Genomic DNA, 20,740 nt, shown 5'->3' with positions numbered 1-20,740 from the left:
ACAACCAAAGATAATATAACTACGTACCCTAGATTCGAAATCAAGCTCCTTTCAGTTAACGGAGGCTCTTACTGAGTTCCCGGCGGAAGTCGGAAAAAACTGCCTCCATGGAGCTGGCAGGGCTACCGACACATAGTTAAAACGTAAAGTATTAGTGAAAATTGCGCCGTGGTTTTTTGACTTGCGGTTTTCAAGATACCAGATATATTTTTGCGTTATATTGTTTTAAAACAATAATGGATCATGCCTGTAGCTCTAAAAATGTTTCTAAACGAAAGAAAACTAAAGATGAGTAATATAATCTTGGGATATCTATTGAAATTCCTTATTTCTCACCCTGCTATGGAGCTCGATTTTTCCGACTGCCGGCGCGAACTCAGTAAAAGCCTCACGAGAAAACGCGCTATCAAGAAACGCCATGATTCCGAATCTAGGGTACGTAGTTATATTATCTTTGCAACAACGAAGCAGACGTCTATCGGATTGAAAAGCAACGCCAGAAGCCCAGAAATAACCTTTTCATTTGAAAAATATGGTGCCGTATCAACTATCCAGCAATTTAGCCTACCTCGTATTATGGTCATTCTCTTTCTATATTTGGCTCATACAGCCCTAGTATTTATCCATGGCTAAATGCGCGTGATTTTAAAAATTTGTTTAAATATTTCGATTAGAATATAAAAAATTCAGAACTAAACACGCGTACTCCTTTACAATTTAAAATTTTCTCAGTTTGCTGTTACAGTTCAAATTTAAGGGCAGGGTTTTAAAATATATAGAAGGTGAGGAAAATCGAAGGAAATTATTTTAGAAATATATTTTGCTTTTGATAATTGTCACCAATCTAGCTTGCTCGTACAAAACGTTTATTGTAAATTAATTGCATTTTTCCAATATATTCCTGTGATTTCTATGGAATCATCCAATTTATTCTTGTAATTGTAATGGAATTTATTATTTATTTTCCTGTTATTTAAATGAAATATATCCTTTATATTTCTGTTATTTAAATGGAATTTATTCTTTATTTTCCTATATTTTATAATAATTTCTATGAAATTTATCATTTATTTTCCATTAGTTTCAATGGAATTTATTCTAGATTTCCTTTAATTTTAAAGGAATCCATAATGTATTTTCCGGTATTTTTAATGGAATATAGCCTATATTTCCTATAATTTAAATGAAAATTATTCTTTAATTGTCTGACATTGTCTTGGAATTCATCCTAAAAATTTCCTGTAACTTTAATTAAATTTATCCAAAAGTTTCCTCTAATTTAAATGGAATTTATTTTGTATTTTCCAGAAATTTTAGACAATTAATCCTATATTTCTTGTAATTTTATTAACTTTTATCCGATATTTCTTGTAATTTTAAAGAATTTATTGTATATTTCCTATGAGTTTAATGTAATTTATCTTTTTTTCTGTAATTTTATAGAATTTATCTATTCTTACTGTAATTTTAATGTTGTTTATTATATATTTTCCTGTTATTTCAATGGAATTTTATAGAATTTATCTATACTTCCTTTAATTTTAATGTTTTTTATTATTTCAATGGAATTTATTGTAAATTTTCCGATAATTTCAATTGGAATCTATCATATCTCCTGTAATTTGAATAAAATTAATATTATATTTTCCTGTAAATTTAATGGAATTTATCGCACATTTAACTGTTATTTCAATGTTATTTAACCTACATTTTATAACGGAATGTATCCTTTATGTTTTGTTATTTCAATGGAATTTATCATATATTTTCCTCTTTTTCAATAAAGTTTTTTTTATATTTTACAGTAGTTTTAAAGGAATTTATTTTATACTTTCCAGTAATTTTAATGGAGTTGATCCCATTTTCCTGTAATTTCAAGGGAATTTGCCGTATATTTTCCTATTTTCGCAATGGATTTTGTTGTAAATTTTTCTGTAATTCCAATGGAATTTATTCTCAAATTTCCTGTAATTTTTAAATTACATGGGATATTTCCTACATTGTCCTATTTTTTTCCTGATATTGTAAAGAATTTTGTTCTATATCTATCGTAATTTTCCTAAAATAACCGATAAAAACCTTTATTATTTTCTTTTTTTTTTCTTTAAGATTTTTTTTAGTTAATAAGCTAGGCTAGACAAATACCCAAGGCACCGCTTTATGCCCAAGTTATCAAGTGACTTTAAATAAATTTTATTCAGGTTACGATGAGTGGGGTTTGTTGAGTGGCTAGCAGTGTCACCTCGCAGCAAGAGGAGCCGGAAATTACACGAAATTGTGTGGAAAATTCCATTACAATTTCAAGAAAACAGGATGAATTCCATTGAAAATGTTGTGTATATTCGATTAAAATTAGAGGAAAATATAGTTTTTTGAAATTAAAGGAAAATATAGGATAAACTCCATTGAAATTTCAGGAAAATATAGGATAAACTCCATTGAAATTTCAGGAAAATATGGGTTAAATTCTATTAAAATAACCGGATAATATAGGATAAAAACCTTTAAAATTACAGTAAAATGTAAAATATATTCCATAAAAATTACAGGAAATATATGATAAATTCTATAATATTACATGAAAATTGAGGATAACTTACATTAAAATTACAGGGAAATAAATGTTTCAAGTACTTCTAATATTCAAAATTTACTTCAAAAAATCATTGCAAATTAATAGAAAACTTTAAAATATCAATTGAAATCACGACGATTTCGGGCAATTTAACTTCACTCTGTAAGACAGTTCATTTTGCGGAAACATTCAATGAAGCAATAATATTTCGTGGCGATGAATCTAAGAAACACGTGCCATTTTACGACCGAAGCAAGTCGGGCAAGCTCTAGCCGTAGTAGTCGCACATCAGAACAAATATCGTCGGGTTGATGATGTCATGTAAAAGCTACTAATTGGAGGGTTCCCCCAATTTTGCCAGTAGAAGAAACCTCTCTAGAAAATTGTTTCTGGGAGTAACTGCTAAATCAAAGACGTGGAATACGAACTTAAAATGGCTTTTTATTGTACCATTCTGCCTTAAGCCTTGGTTTAGCTGTACGAGATCGATATGGAGAATTTCAATAGCTTATTTGTCCCCGCATTGAAATTTTACAGAAGACTAAATTGAATTCTAGTAATTGCGCGTAGAGATTAAATGTAGAGAATACGTCAATTCAATAACAAACGCGAGTCACATAATTACACCAATCAGATTGCAAGATAGATTGGTGAAAAACGTTGAAGACTAAATGCAATTAACGTTTAGTACGAATAAGATAGATTGGTGACATTTGGCGAATCTTTATAAACAGAAGTCTGCAGACAGACATCACATTTACACTTTCAAGCCACAAACGATCAGCGAATTTTTCTCTACAACAATAGGCAGTAAGTTCATTTTTGAAACCCTTTTCAACCCATCTTACGAGGCTGGTCGCGGAGAATAACACATAAATCAATATCACGTTCTTGAACAAACAATTGTTTCAGATAGAATGAAATCTTCAGTTGTGACTATTGCTTAAATTTTGTTGACCATCTGCCACAATATGGTGCACACATCGGATGTTTCGACGACCACAGCTAATCCGGAGAGTTAGTTTATTTTTGGTTGAAACGATTATCTCTAAAACAGGCGGGCGATAAACTAAGCGATAGTTCCGTATTTCAACCGATACCAATAGTTCCGTATTTCAACCGATACCAATAGTTCAGTATTTCAACGGATAGCGATAGTCCTGAATTTTAACCGATACCGATAGTTAAACAAAAACGTGGTTTTAATTATAAATTTAACAAATTTGATAAGAATGCAACGGTAAATTTGTCATCAAGCGATATTAAATGCTTAAAATTAATATGTGTCCGTTAAGCCGTATAAATAGATACGTTGAAGTGTTCAATGAACACTACGAGAGTAAAATGTTTTTTCCATTCTAATTAACCTAGTTATTAAGGAAGCATAATATTATGTTGCATATGAAGTTATTTCTAAGCAAATAACGAATTTCCAGTGTTAACACAAGCTTCTAAAACATGATTCCACTGTCCGTCATAGCGTTGACCCCCTGTCTCATGGCAAACCCTAGTAAACGCCAATTTTGAAAATTTAGAGTTAGTTGTAAGTATAAATGCGATTTGTACACCTACTGATAAAATTTCAACCCCACGAAATAAATCTTCAAAGTAAGTTCCACTTACATTACCGTTAGAAGTCACGTCACTCAAAACAAAAAATTAACTATCTCAAATTCCAAAATAAATGGCGTTTACTATGATTTGTCATAGGACTGCCGATCTCTAGATTCATTGCTGATCTAATAATTAGACTTTCTAAATGGTGGTTTAGAACCTAATGTAGAGATAGCGCTATAGTACGAATAAAAACGATTACGAGCTATGACAGGAGTTTGCGGTAGGTGGAATCTGTAGTATATTTTCAACCAAATCATCCACTTGCTCTATCTGCTCTTGCTAGAATGGCTATGAGAGCTTTAAATGGCTTCTGGGAAGGACGTTGATGGACCAAATTGGTTTGAAAAGGACGATGCCAAATAAATGTGATTAAATAGTTCTTTTCAATAGGTGAAACATTCGGGAAAGTTGAAAAGCCAGCATGAAGTTCCTTATTATCAGCCTGATACTGACCTCGCTGGCGATTTCCTCTTTGGCAGAAAAGATGTTTCCCAGGCTACATTGGGGTAAGCGGGCCGATTAACACTCTTTCGAAGTTATTGATCCGGCTTAAGACCTATTACAGGGTTGCCTGACCATCTGCGGAGATTTTCCCGAGACTAATTTTGTTCGAAACATTTCCTAATTTAACTCGGAACGGTTTCCTATTGGCAACCGAAATTAAATTCCCTGACCTTTAGACCCATATTCAAATTGCCTGACCTTTCCAGGTTTTCAAGATAACCTGTATTTATACGAGCCACTATTTTTGCTCTGCTTTGTTGATAGTTTAAAGACTTTAATTCGCGAAACGTTGCATTTTCGGGCACACGTTCGATAAAAAATTGTCGAGATTTCGCGGAATAATAGTTAAGAAAACGACGCCTTTAGTTCAAAACGTGTCCAACATGTAAAAATATTTTTCCCTTCTCACGGAGCATCTTGCTTCGGGACTCGTGTTCACCAACAAAGTTTTGCGGAAATGTTTATTCGTGTGGTTAAGCCTCATTATTAAAAAATATGAGCTTCTAGTAGCAACAAGATGGCAAAGACCATATTATTAGCCCTTAACCATTCGTTTTCCAGGGTAACAAATTATTACAATCACCGTGACTGATTGTCTGTGGGTCTGTCTGTCTGGACTGCGCAGGGGCGTAGGATCGTTCTAGAAGTTGGAGGGGGCAAAGATAAACGAAAAGGGGTGTGGAGAATGGTTTTTAATTTTTAATGGAGTGTAGCTTCTCCGAATGCATGTGTACTTGTTACTACTATGTAAATTGGCGGGAAAAGACTGAAATTTAAACACATTTGAGGTTCTATAAACTGTAAATTCTTTTAAAATGATAATTTGAGCCTTTTGGAGATTTCAACTGACCAAAGGTTGGAGGGGGCAATAACATTAGTTGCCCCTCCCAGCAAAATTCTAGGGAGGGGCATTGCCCCCCCCCTGACCCTCTCGGTTCCTACGCCCCTGGGACTGCGAACGTATAATAATAATCAGCTAGGCTAACACCCAAGGGAAAGTGTAATCACTGCGTTTAAAGTTTCTTGGAGTTAGTGGAAAGCTTTTTCATAAACAACCCTCTTTTTATCAGTGGTTGTAGCATAAATTTATTTTCAAATAGCAGAGTATCGTGCTGGACTCGAACCCGAGTCCTACTGCAAGACAGGTTAGTGATCTACCACAGATCTACGGATACATGTTGTAGATATATTTTGGCTTGTTATCATGTTTTTAGATTTATTAGTGGGCGAGGTTGGTGTGGCCTTATTGCTAAAAGATCCTATATAAGACACAGAAATTCAAAATCGTTAAGAGTTGGACAAATTGGTTTTTTGAATTTACATATTTCTTCCGTTTTCAATTTGCGGTGTTTATTACGAAAAACGCTTTATAATGATTAATGTCAAAGAGGAAACAAGCATCACGTAAAACATTAGCCCTTGGCTGCACAGTAAATTGTTGTGTAGAAAATCAAACACTCGTTTCGCTATCAACATATCAATTTTCATTGCATTATCTCAAAGTTAAAGAAATTTCCACGTAAAAAGTTTGAGGGCTGAAACCCCATTCCCCTTTGGGTATTTCAAACGGCGGAACGGCACTGACATGGTAAGATAGAGGGATCTCTTACCGATATAACGACAGCCCAACAAATTTTCTATCATGCACTGTTGAAGGGAATTCAATGTTTAGCGGAGTCACATTCGCACTCACGCCACTACCCACGCCATCGGCAGCGTCGAAAATAAAAACCACATTCCCTTTTATAACTACGGGGTCAATTTCAAATCCTACTTTCTAGCCCCTTTAACATATTTCGTTACCTGTTGTTCTAGGTTGCATCGGGGAGCATGCCAGCTATTGCGGCGCTTACTGTCATTGCAGCGTGTACTACCGCAACTGCCAATGCAACGAACAACAGTACAAGAAGGACATGGAAGCCAAGAAAAAAACAGTAGTCGACGGAGAAGATTAATAATATTAATTTCAAAACGACTTGTCATATAATTTAAATAAAGCAAAATTAGAGCACTAATTCGTGTCTTTTTCAATTATTCGAGTTAGTTCGTTTCGGTGCACTGAAAATTCATCTTCACGAATTCCGAGGATCAAATTTAAATCCAAAATGTGAAATATTCGATATCTATGAAATTTAACTTAATTCAGATTCGATAAAATGTTATCAAATACAAACAATGTGTCTGGTTTCTAATGGCAATCACCATTTTGGACATTGGATTTCGTCCCAAATCTCCAAAATCCAACAATTAGAAAGAGAATAATATAATACAATTTATAATAGCCAACACGAAAGTGACAATAAATTTTGGCAAAATAAGATTAAAATTAAAATAATTTGCAATTGCATCTTGAAAAGAATGCAACAGTAAATTTGTCATTAACCAATATTAAATGCTTCTAGGTAAAACCTGTAGTTGAAAGATATGTGAATGTGTTCCATCAGTTTGACACTACGAGAGTAACTTCTGTCTTTCCATTCTTTTTGGCATAGTGATTAAAGAAAGAGTTATTCTAATAAATAAAATGCTCAACATAGCAAAGCCTAGTAATAGCCAATATTGAAAATTTCAACTTAGTTGAAAGTTTAAATGTGAAAAATTGCAACCCTACAAAAACACTCTTCGAAGAGAGATAACAGAAATTACCACTTACATTACCTTAAGAAGTCACGTCACTCAAAATGAAAAAAACTTAAATATCTCAAATTCCAAAACAAATGGCGTTTACTATGATTTGTCATAGGACTGCCGATCTCTAGATTCATTGCTGATCTAATAATTAGACTTTCTAAATGGTGGTTTAGAACCCAATCTAGAGATGGCACTATAGTATGATTAAAAACGTTTACGAGCTACACCAGGAGTTTACGGTAGGTGGAATCTTTAGTACATTTTCAACCAAATCATCCACTTGGTCTTACTGCTCTTGCTAGAATGGCTATGAGAGCTTTAAATGGCTTCTGGGAAAGTCGTTGATGGCCCAAATCGGTTTGAAAAGGACGATGCCAAATAAATGTGATTAAATAGCTCTTTTCAGCAGGTGAAACATTCGGGATAGTTGAAAAGCCAACATGAAGTTCCTTATAATCAGCCTGATACTGACCTCCCTGGCGATTTACACTTTGGCAGAAGATATGTTCAGACTTAAGACCTTTTACAGGGTTACCTGTAACTAATTATGTTCGAAACATTTCGTTATTTAACCAGCAAAGGTTTCCTATTTGCAACCGAAATTAAATTCCCTGACCTTTTGACCCATATTCAAATTGCCTGACCGTTCCAGGTTTTCAACCCGGAATTTACACGAGCCACTATTTTTGCTCTGCTTTGTTGGTAGTTTAAAGACTAATTCGCGAAACGTTGCATTTTCGGGAACACGTTCGATAAAAATTTGTCGAGATTCGGCGGAGTAATACTTAAGAAAACGACGGCTTTAGTTCAAAACGTGTCCAATATGTAACAATATTTATCCATTCACAATGAGAAACTTGCTTCTGGATTCGTTTCTACCAACAAAGTTTTGAAGAAATGTTTATTCGTGTGAATAAGCCTCATAATTACAAAATTAGCTTTTAGTAACAACGAGATTGGTCCATTAACATTCGTTTTCCAGGGCAACAAATTATTCTGAGATGTATTAGTTAAATTTGGCGAGGATGGTGTCGCCTTATTGCTAAAAGATACTATATATGTGATAAAAATTGAAAATCGAAAAGAGTTGAACAACTTTTTTAAAATGATATATTTCTTCCGGTTTCAAACACAAGACACTCGTTTTGCTATAAACGTAAAAAATTTCATGGACATAGCTCAAAGTTGAAGCAATTATCGCGTAAAAAGAGTGAGAGCCTAATACGAAAAGCGAGATAAGACCCAAAAGTGTGACAGCGCGGTATGGTGTTTAAGGAAACATTTTGCGTAGTAAAAACAGGGAGTGGAGGAGGAGGTTGAAAATACTACATCAAAATCAGAAATTATCTTCATAGCGTATGTCCATGGGAAAGTACATCGAAGCGGGACAATTTTGGACATTGGATTTCAACCCAAATCTCCAATACATTTGGAAAATTATAAATAAGAATTTTGGCTAAATAAGATCAAAATTAAAATAATTTGCAAATTGCTTCTTGATAAGAATGAAACATTAAATTAGTAAAACGTGTAGTTGAAGCCTATAAAAGGATTTGTGTACTTGTTCCTTCATTTGGACACGAGATTAAGTTCTATTTTTTCCATCCTTATTAGCATAGATATTAAAGAAAGTGAGTTGAAATTACAGGAAATTAAAGAATAAATTCCAATAAAATTACAGGAAAATATAGGATAAATTCAATTGAAGTTACAGGAAAATAAAGGATAAATTCAATTGCAGTTACAGGAAAATAAAGGATAAATTCCATTGAAGTTACTGGAAAATAAAGAATAAATTCCAATAAAATTACAGGAAAGTATAGTATAAATTCCATTGAAGTTACTGGAAAATAAAGGTCAAATTCCAATAAAATTACAGGAAAATATAGGATAAATTCCATTGAAGTTACAGGAAAATAAAGGATAAATTCAATTGAAGTTACTGGAAAATAAAGGATAAATTCCAATAAAATTACAGGAAAGTATAGTATAAATTCCATTGAAGTTACTGGAAAATAAAGGTCAAATTCCAATAAAATTACAGGAAAATATTGGATAAATTCCATTGAAGTTACTGGAAGATAAAGGATAAATTCCAATAAAATTACAGGAAAATATAGGATAAATTCCATTGAAGTTACTGGAAAATAAAGGATAAATTCCATTGAAGTTACTGGAAAATAAAGAATAAATTCCAATAAAATTACAGGAAAGTATAGTATAAATTCCATTGAAGTTACTGGAAATAAAGGTCAAATTCCAATAAAATTACAGGAAAATATAGGATAAATTCCATTGAAGTTACTGGAAAATAAAGGATAAATTCCAATAAAATTACAGGAAAGTATAGTTAAATTTAATTGAAATTACAGGAAAATATGGGATATATTCCATATAAATTACAGGAATATATGAGAAAAATTCCATTAAAATTACAAGAAAATATGGTAAAAATTCCATAAAAATTACATTAAAATATGGGATAAATTCCAGAAAAATTACATTAAAATATGGGATAAATTCCAGAAAAATTAAATTAAAATATGGGATAAATTCCACTACAATTACAGAAAAATATGGGATAAATTCCATAAAAATTACATGAAAATATGGGATACATACCATTAAAATTACAGGAAAATATGGGATGAATTCCACTAAAATTGCAAATCTTGTTGAATTTGATATCAAAAGATATAATTGCTACAATTGAAGCGTGATAAATTACACAAATATAGAAAGTTAGTAAATACCGACCTTCGACGATTGAAACGTCCACTCGAGGGTGTAGACACTTCAGAAATCAGATGAACACCTCCGTGGGTAATAATGGTAATTCACTTAAGCAAATCGTTGAAAATTAACAGAAAATTGAGAAAAATCTAGAGAAATCACGAGCACATTTTGTAAAATCGCGGAGGATTTTGAAGTATAATTTCACCCTCAACTTACACTACAGTTCTGTCAGGTTATTTCGTAAGCTGCGGACTATTTCTGCAAAATTGTAACAAACCAAAAACTGACCAAAGACTAAATCGTCGTTTTAAATGAAAGTGGTAATGAGAGTGCTAATGAGAGTGCTACTGAGGGTGCTAATAAGAGTACTTATGAGAATTCGCGTACTCTTGAAAGTCTGCACCTTTAACAGTGTTGAGTACGCGTAATCGATGAACAGTGTCTCTGACCGTTGCTCGCCCTTCGGAAAAGAATGGTTACAGGGCTGCCACGGAACCTGGAAAACTTGGGATTCCTGGAAAAATCATAGACTTTGAAAATGGGTATAAAAATCAGGGAAATGTCAGATAATTTAATTTCTGTTCCAAACCTTTACTAAAATATTGGCTAAAAAATAAAACAATTTGGTACGAAATGAGTCAGGGAAACTTTCCGTTGATAATCTGAGAGAACCTGGAAAAGTCAGGGAATTTGCAAGTGAAAAAACTGTGACAACCCTAAGTGAAGTTAGCAATTACAAGTAGAGTTACACTAGGTTAGTGTTAGTGACATAATAAGATAAAACCTTAGATTTAATAGAGGTGATCTTGAGACATTGAATGGAAATTGGATTTTGAGCCTTGTGAAATGCTTCATGTACCTTCGCAAGCACCACGCAGATTCCATTGGTTTAAAATGTAAAAATTATACCGTGTAGATACATTTAGCTATTAATAGACCATATTGAACGGATGAATTATTAATATTAAATCAATTTTTGACAACCCTTCAGCTTCATGCTCATGTTCAACCGTTAGTTGTTTAGCTAAAGGTTGCACGATCAATTTGGCCACGATAAACTACGTCCGCGCTAACAAACCACGTTGGCAGGGCGTGTAGACGTCACTTTGTCGTAAACAGGCTATGCTCTTACTAGTTCTCCGTACACGATTTATTCATCATTACCAAACTTGGTAGTTTTTTTCGTCATATTTTATTATTATAATTATTCCATCATCAACTTTGATTTTATTTTTTTAAGAGCTCATGCACTTGGAGATTATGTGCTGTCGGTCCGGCACAAATGCAATGCGCCGGTGAAGACGGAACATTCGCCATACAAATACAACCTTTCATTACTTTTATAATCACCCTTTTTCTGTTTTCCCCGCATATGGAAGCACTGCATCTATTGCATTAAAAACCAATGCCAGAAATAAGCGTTTCAAAAATATGGTGCCTTATTAAGCAAAATAACTCAGCTCGTAGTACGTCTTTTTCTTTCGAATTTTTTATCCCACAGCCCTATTTTATATCCATGGCGGCCGATTTTAAAATTCATTTTAAATATTTCCATTTGAATATACATAATTCTGAACTAAACACGCGTACTCTTTTACAATTTAATATTTTCTCAGTTTACTGTTACAGTTTCAAGGCTCAAATTTAAGGAAAGGGTTTTAAAATATATAAAAGGTGAGGAAACATTTATGGAAATTATTTTAAAAATATATTTTGCTTTTTAAAATAATTCCAAAAAATAACTCTTTAATTCCAAAACATTTCCAATATCTGTGCCTTCATTGTTCCCAACTACCGTTTAAATCAACCTTCCAACTGCTTTGATAAAAACATTTTTTTTATTTAATAGCTGTCCCTTTGGTCTGCCTCACAGGGCATATTTTTCCTAAAATTAATAATTTAAAATAAAAGCCATAAGTTAGAAAATAAAGAGGTTTAATTTTAAATATTTTGAACAGAAATTTTAATATTATTGAATGTAATTTAATACATTGAATATTATTTTACTTAACATTGGGAAATAATGATGATAATTGGTTATGTCAAATTGAGTTTTAATTTCCCATTAAGACTTAGATAACAAGATAATAGACCTGTGTATAACTGGTTCTAGTAAGCAAGTGAAATATGCTAATTTTGGTAAAAATTTCAATCAAAAACAGAATTTGATGAGATAGTGTTTATGGGTAGCATAGCATGATTTGTGAAGAACTTTGAATCGTTTACTTTTCCAACTCTGCCGAGCTTTCAAATTAAAAACCAACCATGTGTAATTTAAATTCACCGACGCAAAGTGTAAATTATAGCCAAAAAGGCAAACATTTATCAACAGTACTTGAATGGTGGGTCTCTCTAGCCCTGTTCTGGCTGTACTACCTTACAACGGTATAGCTCGTATACTACTGATGATAACTGATCCTCAAATAACAATAATTTCAGTCTACTTACTCGTTAAGCTTTTGAATAATTAAGACGCCTTTACATGGAGTCATAGAGGATTAAGTTTGAATGCCCAGAACGTTTATTGTTATGAAAAATTATTCAAATATTTACCATACTTCATTACTGTAATTAAAATTCCCAAAATTATTTACACAATGCTAGATGGATACACCTAAATTAAAATTCAATGATTCATTTTTTTAACTATGTAAAAAATCAGCTAGGTAAAAAAACTTATGGAAGAGATAAAACAAAAGTAACTTTAAGCTAAATTTCACTTTCCACAAAATTGTTTCTGGTACTACTAAATTATCTAAATACGTTATTTTTTACCTAGAATATATGATCGGGTTCTACGGGCTAATTTTCCCTACGAAGCAAAGGCTTAACAGGTTAAATGTTAATTACTTTTAAACTGCAATTTAATTAATTACGATAATGATAATTTTTAGTTAAAAAATACTTAATTACGTATAAATAATGATATTCAAATAAAGTTCCCATAAGAAGTGGTTTATTATTTCTTGAGTAAATGGCGAAAAACAACGTTAACTCGACGGACAAAATTTGATTTTCGCATTTTTCCGGGAAACTGGATACAAGCTGATCAGTTGGCCTTCCATGTCAAAAATGGTACACTAACTCATTACAGTACGAAGTTTCTTATCTACAGTCGACTAACTTTCGTTAAATGACGGGATTCTAATACGTTTCTCGCTGAAGTTGACAGTAGCAACAAATGCGTATGGATATCTCTGTACTGTACACCAACGCTGAAACATTAAAATTAATTGTAGTACTGAGAGACAACAATTGTTGACAGTAAGAATAATCCCGCTAGGCATCCACAATACGGAATCTTGGGCATGAAAATCGCTTAAAATAAAGTCTTAAAATTTTTAGCGACCCGACTATTGATTCTCCTGCGCTTGGCTGTATTAATTTTAGCCATAGGAAATCGCGCTGACCCCTTAAATAAGACAGCGTTACATTTTTAAAATCAATAATACAAATAAAACTTATTATACTGTTTAATGTGCGATAATTTTCAACACCCTGACTTGTTTTGTGCCAAAATTTTGTTTTTTAGCCTATATTTTAGTAAAGGCTTGCAACATAAATTAAATTATCTGAAATTTCTCTGATTTTTAGACCCATTTTCAAATTCCCTGATTTTTCCAGGAATCCCAAGTTTCCCAGGTTTCGTGGCAGCCATGTAACTATTCTTTCCGAGGGGTGAGCAACGGTCAGAGAGACTGATTATCGATTACGCGTACTCCCAGGAAGCAAAATTTCGTTGATAACCCGTTGAAAAACGATTGACGAATAGTTGATAATTAAACGTTATTGACTCTTTGATCATGTCCGGCTAAGGTACATGCTAAAAAACGGTTGATAAAACGTTCCTATAAACTCAATTCTAACCAATTATAAACGTTTATTTAAATAACGTAAATTGAACGTAACTTTTGAGACGTATTTTAAATGTTTATTAACGATTTTAAAACCATTTTAGTTATCGTTGATAAACCATTGATAAATAGTTGATGATTAAACGTTATCGACTCGTTTATCATGTCCGGCTAAGGAACGTGTTAAAAACGGTTGATAAATGTTTCTAAAAACTAAAACGTTTATTAGAGTAACGTAAAATATACGTCATTTGCGGAACGGTTTTTAAACGTTTATTTAACTTCGATGAGCTCGACTTAGAGCGAGGGGTCGGTGTATGGTCGCACAGTCGGTTAAGAGTAATCGACGCCACACGGACTTTAAAACGTTCCTACTAAGCGTGCGTACACAAAAGTGTCTGTAGTTTGGAGTCGATTTAAAGTCGGCGCCTAATCGGTTCGGCGACTTCGATGAGCCAGACTTAGAGCGAGGGGTCGGTTAAGAGTCGGTGCTTGGTCGCACATTCGATTAAGAGTTATTGACGCCACACCGTCTTTAAAACGTTCCTACTAAGCGTGCGTACAAAAAAGTGTCTGTAGTTTGGAGTCGATTTAAAGTCGGCGCCTAATCGGTTCGGCGACTTCGATGAGCCAGACTTAGAGCGAGGGGTCGGTTAAGAGTCGGTGCTTGGTCGCACATTCGATTAAGAGTTATCGACGCCACACCGCCTTTAAAACATTCCTACTAAGCGTGCGTACAAAAAAGTGTCTGTAGTTTGGAGTCGATTTAAAGTCGGCGCCTAATCGGTTCGGCGACTTCGATGAGCCAGACTTAGAGCGAGGGGTCGGTTAAGAGTCGGTGCTTGGTCGCACATTCGATTAAGAGTTATCGACGCCACACCGACTTTAAAACGTTCCTACTAAGCGTGCGTACAAAAAAGTGTCTGTAGTTTGGAGTCGATTTAAAGTCGGCGACTAATCGGTTCGGCGACTTCTATGAGCCAGACTTAGAGCGAGGGGTCGGTTAAGAGTCGGTGCTTGGTCGCACATTCGATTAAGAGTTATCGACGCCACACCGCCTTTAAAACGTTCCTACCAAGCGTGCGTACAAAAAATGTGTCTGTAGTTTGGAGTCGATTTAAAGTCGGCGCCTAATCGGTTCGGCGACTTCAATAAGGTCGACTTAGAGTCGGCTTATATCCACGTAGCATTAATGGTTCGGTTAAGAGTCGGTGTCCTAGTACGTCACCCATGCTCTTTCCTATAGATAAAAAATTTGCGACCAAAATGGCGGTCGTGGCCAAAGCTACAGAGTGCTACTACTCTATTAGACTATTAGTCTATTACCAGTGTTTTGGTTTAGCGCGGAATTATCTATAGACTTTCACAAGTTTCATTGCCTTTTCATATGTAAAATTGTAAAATTAAATTGTTTCTTGAAAATATAATATATTTTCAAGAAACAATATATTTAATAAACATAATATATTTAATAAACATAATATATTTAATAAACATAATATATTTAATAAACATAATATATTTAATAAACATAATATATTTAATAAACATAATATATTTAATAAACATAATATATTTAATAAACATAATATATTTAATAAACATAATATATTTAATAAACATAATATATTTAATAAACATAATATATTTAATAAACATAATATATTTAATAAACATAATATATTTAATAAACATAATATATTTAATAAACATAATATATTTAATAAACATAATATATTTAATAAACATAATATATTTAATAAACATAATATATTTAATAAACATAATATATTTAATAAAGATAATATATTTAATAAACATAATATATTTAATAAACATAATATATTTAATAAACATAATATATTTAATAAACATAATATATATAATAAGTTATTTTATTTAATAAACATAATATATTTAATAAACATAATATATATAATAAGTTATTTTATTTAATAAACATAATATATTTAATAAACATAATATATTTAATAAGTTATTTTATTTAATAAACATAATATATTTAATAAGTTATTTTATTTAATAAACATAATAAATATAATAAACATAATATATTTAATAAACATAATATATTTAAGAAACAATAATAATTTATTAAACATAATATATTTAATAAACTTAATATATTTAATCAACTTAATATATTTAATAAACATAATATATTTAAGAAACAATAATATATTTAATAAACATAATATATTTAAGAAACAATAATATATTTAATAAACTTAATATGTTTAAATAAATATATTAAAAGGCTTTAAAAGTCGCTCGATGACTTAGGCCTAGGGTGGTGCCTTGGGTATTAGCCTGGCTGATTTATTTATTATTAACATAATATATTTAAGAAACATAATATATTAAATATTTTTAAAATAAAAACCCAATAAAACCCATAAATACCCAATAAAACCCGAAAAAACCCACTGGGCTGGGTATTTAAAAAAAAAACGGGTTTTTTTAAACCCTGTTTTAAATGGCGGGCTCTGAATCGTTCCTTTTATAGCGGTTCATTAATCCCCATCAAGATATCGGTTATCTTTCAACCGTAATTTGAATTTATATTAATGACAAAACACCATTGATGTAGTGAAATGCGGCGACGAACCAAAATGTGACGAAATGTGACGAAGGTTGTATTTGTATGGCGAATGTTCCGTCTTCACCGGCGCATTGAATTTGTGCCGGACCGACAGCACATAATCTCCAAGTGCATGAGCTCTTAAAAAAATAAAATCAAAGTTGATGATGGAATAATTATATTAATAAAATATGACGAAAATAACTACCAAGTTTGGTATTTCACGAATAAATGATGAATAAATCGTGTACGGAGAAATAGTAAGAGCATAGGCTGTTTACGACAAAGTGACGTCTACACGCCCTGCCAACGTGGTTTGTTAGCGCGGACGTAGTTTATCGTGGCCAAATTGATCGTGCAACCTTTAGCTAAACAACTAACGGTTGAACATGAGCATGAAGCTGAAGGGTTGTCAAAAATTGATTTAATATTAATAATTCATCCGTTCGATATGGTCTATTAATAGTTAAATGTATCTACACGGTATAATTTTTACATTTTCAACCAATGGAAGCCGCGTGGTGCCTGCAAAGGTACATGAAGCATTTTACAAGGCTCACAATCCAATTTCCATTCAATGCCTCCAGATCACCTCAATTAAATCTAAGGTTTTATCTTATTATGTCACTAACACTTACCTAGTGTAACTCACCATGTAATTGCTAACTTCACTTAGGGTTGCCACAGTTTTTTCACTTTCAAATACCTGACTTTTGCAGGTTTTCCCAAAAATTTTCCTGACTTATATTTTCCCAAAATTTTGTATTGTTTAGCCTACATTTTAGTAAAAGTTTGCAACAGAAATTAAAATATCTGACTTTTCCCTGATTTTTAGACCCATTTTCAAATTCCATGATTTTTCCAGGAATTCCAGGTTTTCCAGGTTCCGTGGCAGCCCTGTAACCATTCTTTTCCGAAGGGCACGCAACGGTCAGAGAGACTGTTCATCGATTACGCGTACTCAACACTGTTAAACGTGCAGACTTTCAAGAGTACGCGAACTCTCATAAGTACTCTCAGTAGCACCCTCAGTAGCACTCTCATTAGCACTCTCATTATCAATCTCATTATCACACTCCTAAGCACTTTCATTTAAAACGATGATTTAGTCTTTTGTCAGTTTGTGGTTTGTTACAATTTTGCAGAAATCGTCCACAGCTTACGAAATAACCTAACAGAACTGTTGTGTAAGTTGAGGGTGAAATCCTCCGCGGCTGATTACTGATTTTTGGGAAAGTTTCAGCGATTTTACAAAATATGCTCGTGATTTCTATAGATTTTTCTAAATTTTCTGTTAATTTTCAACGATTTGCTTAAGTGAATTACCATTATAACCCACGGAGGTGTTCATCTGATTTCTGAAGTGACTTCACCCTCGAGTAGACGTTTCAATCGGCGAAGGTCAGTTATGACCAATTTCCTACATTTGTGTGATTTCTCGCGCTTCAATTGTTGCAATTATATCTTTTGATCAGTGTTGCCAATGTGCGGGAAATTTCCCTTTTTGCGGGAATTTTCGTCGTTAAATTGTCGGGAGGGGAAAAGGGACTTTTTCTCGAAATACTCATATTTTGCGGGAATTTTGGGGGGATAAGAGACAAGATAGAAAAAGTGAAGGCAGCATGCGATAGTTTTGTCATGCGCAGTAGATTCCGGTTTTTCTATCCCCTCCAGGTCAAATCTGAAAGTCGCTGCTCCGCCATTGCGGCTCTCAAAACAAAATTATATAGCTCATGCCTGGTTTTTGTTGTCTTTTATTTAATACGTTTTGTCACATATATTTAATTTTTTTTAATATTTTTATAATTTCATTAAAATGTTAAATATTTGGTCGCTCCCGAAATATTGTGCCTGTTTTCCGAGGAGTTTTCACGAATGTAAGGGGGTTGGGGTTATGGAGGGAATTTTTGACCCAAAAAGGGAAATTTTTACCTTCTGAGAGGTAAATCTTACTTTCAGAACTTGGCAACACTGCTTTTGATATCAAATTCTACAAAGTTTGAAATATTCCAAATTCCACCATAAAACCAAGGATTTTCACTCTCTAACTATTTGAAACCTATATTTTCCTGTAATATTAGTGGAATTCATCCCATATTTTCCTGTAATTTTAGTGGAATTCATCCCATATTTTCCTGTAATTTTAATTGTATGTATCCCATATTTTCATGTAATTGTAATAGAATTTATTCCATATTTTAATGTAATTTTTATGGAATTTATCCGATAGTTTAATGTAATTTTTATGGAATTTATCCGATAGTTTAATGTAATTTTTATGGAATTTATCCCATATTTTCCTGTTTTTTAATGAAATTTATCTCATATTTTCCTGTAATTTTTATGGAATTTATCCCATATTTTCCTGTAATTTTATTGGAATTTATCTTTTATTTTCCAGTAACTTCAATGGAATTTATCCTATATTTCCTGTTATTTTATTGGAATTTAACCTTTAGTTTCCTGTAACTTCAATGGAATTTATCATATACATGTTGGACATGTTTTGAACTAAAGTCGTCGTTTTCTTAACTATTACTCTGCGAAATCTCGACAAATTCTCTCGAACGTTTCGCGAATAAAAGTATTAAAACTACCAACAAAGCAGAGCAAAATAGTGGCTCGTGTAAATACAGGTTTGCCGCCGTATGTTGAAAACATGGAAAGGTCAGGCAATTTGAATATGGGTACAAAGGTCGGGAATTTAATTTCGGTTGCAAATAGAAAACCTTTGCTGGTTAAATAAGGAAATGTTTCGAACAAAATTATAGTTACAGGTAACCCTGTAAAAGGTCTTAAGTCTGAAACGTCTGTGGAAGCCGGACCAATAACTTCGAAAGAATGCTAGTCGTCACTCTTACCCCAATATCGCTTGGCAAACAAAGTGGAAATCGACAGCGATGCTGGTATAAGGCTGATTATAAGGAACTTCATGTTGGCTTTTCAACTATCCCGAATGTTTCACCTATTGAAAAGAGCTATTTAATCACATTTATTTGGCTTCGTCCTTTTCAAACCGATTTGGTCCATCAACGACCTTCCCAGTAGCCATTTAAAGGTCTCATAGCCATTCTAGCAAGAGCAGACAGAGCAAGTGGATGATTTGGTATAAAATATTCTACAAATTCCACCTACCAACAATTCCTGTCATAGATCGTAAACCGTTTTAACCATACTATAGTGCCATCTCTAGATTGGTTTCTAAACCACCAATTAGGAAATCAAATTATTAGTTCAGCAATGAATCTAGAGATCGGCAGTCCTATGGCAAAGCATAGTAAATGTCATTTGTTTTGGAATTTGAGATAGTTAAGTTTTTTCATTTTGAGTGACGTGACTTCTTATGGTAATGTAAGTGGTACTTTCTGTTATCTCTCTTCGAAGAGTGTTTTTGTAGAGTTGCAATTTTTCCCGTAGGTGTACAGTTCACATTTAAACTTCAACTCAGTTGAAATTTTCAATATTGGCTATTACTAGGCTTTGCTATGTTGAGCATTTTATTTCTTAGAATAACTCTTTCTTTAATCACTATGCCAATAAGAATGGAAAGACAGAAGTTACTCTCGTAGTGTCAGACTGACGGAACACATTCACATATCTTTCAACTACAGGTTTTACCTAGAAGCATTTAATATTGGTTAATGACAAATTTACTGTTGCATTCTTTTCCAGATGCAATTGCAAATTATTTTAATTTTAATCTTATTTTGCCAAAATTTATTGTCACTTTCGTGTTGGCTATTATAAATGGTATTATATTATTCTCTTTCTAATTGTTGGATTTTATTCGAGATTTGGGACGAAATCCAATGTCCAAAATGGTGATTGCCATTAGAAACCAGACACATCTGTTTGTATTTAAAAACATTTTATCGAATCTGAATTAAGTTAAATTTCATAGATATCGAATATTTCACATTTTGGATTCAAATTTGATCCTCGGAATTCGTGAAGATGAATTTTCAGTGCACCGAAACGAACTAACTCGAATAATTGAAAAAGACACGAATTAGTGCTCTAATTTTGCTTTATTTAAATTATATGACAAGTCGTTTTGAAATTAATATTATTAATCTTCTTCGTGGACTACTGTTTTTTTCTTGGCTTCCATGTCCTTCTTGTACTGTTGTTCGTTGCATTGGCAGTTGCGGTAGTACACGCTGCAATAACAGTAAGCGCCGCAATAGCCGGGATGCTCCCCAACACAAGCTAGAACAACAG

At 32.9% G+C, this 20,740-nt stretch overlaps 1 protein-coding gene and 1 long non-coding RNA gene across 2 annotated transcripts in view; both read left to right on the top strand.

Moving 5' to 3' along the window:
- Positions 1-4,194: 4,194 nt before the first annotated feature.
- LOC149958601 (uncharacterized) lies at positions 4,195-6,651 on the top strand. The gene is made up of 3 exons (XR_016478636.1): positions 4,195-4,412; positions 4,583-4,698; positions 6,512-6,651. It is a non-coding gene; the product is annotated as an uncharacterized LOC149958601 (long non-coding RNA).
- Positions 6,652-7,132: 481 nt separating this feature from the next.
- Positions 7,133-20,740, top strand: part of LOC149958600 (uncharacterized) — a 103,054-nt gene continuing 89,446 nt past the window's right edge. Inside the window, exon 1 of the mRNA XM_090165948.1 lies at positions 7,133-7,155. The gene's annotated coding sequence lies outside the window, so the exon portion shown is untranslated. The remainder of the gene's footprint in view (positions 7,156-20,740) is intronic.

Source organism: Leiobunum rupestre, chromosome 2, assembly GCF_980474605.1.
Source record: "Leiobunum rupestre chromosome 2, qqLeiRupe1.1.hap1, whole genome shotgun sequence".
NCBI classification, from domain to species: Eukaryota; Metazoa; Arthropoda; class Arachnida; order Opiliones; family Sclerosomatidae; genus Leiobunum; species Leiobunum rupestre.
This window is presented reverse-complemented; position numbering and strand designations above follow the sequence as displayed.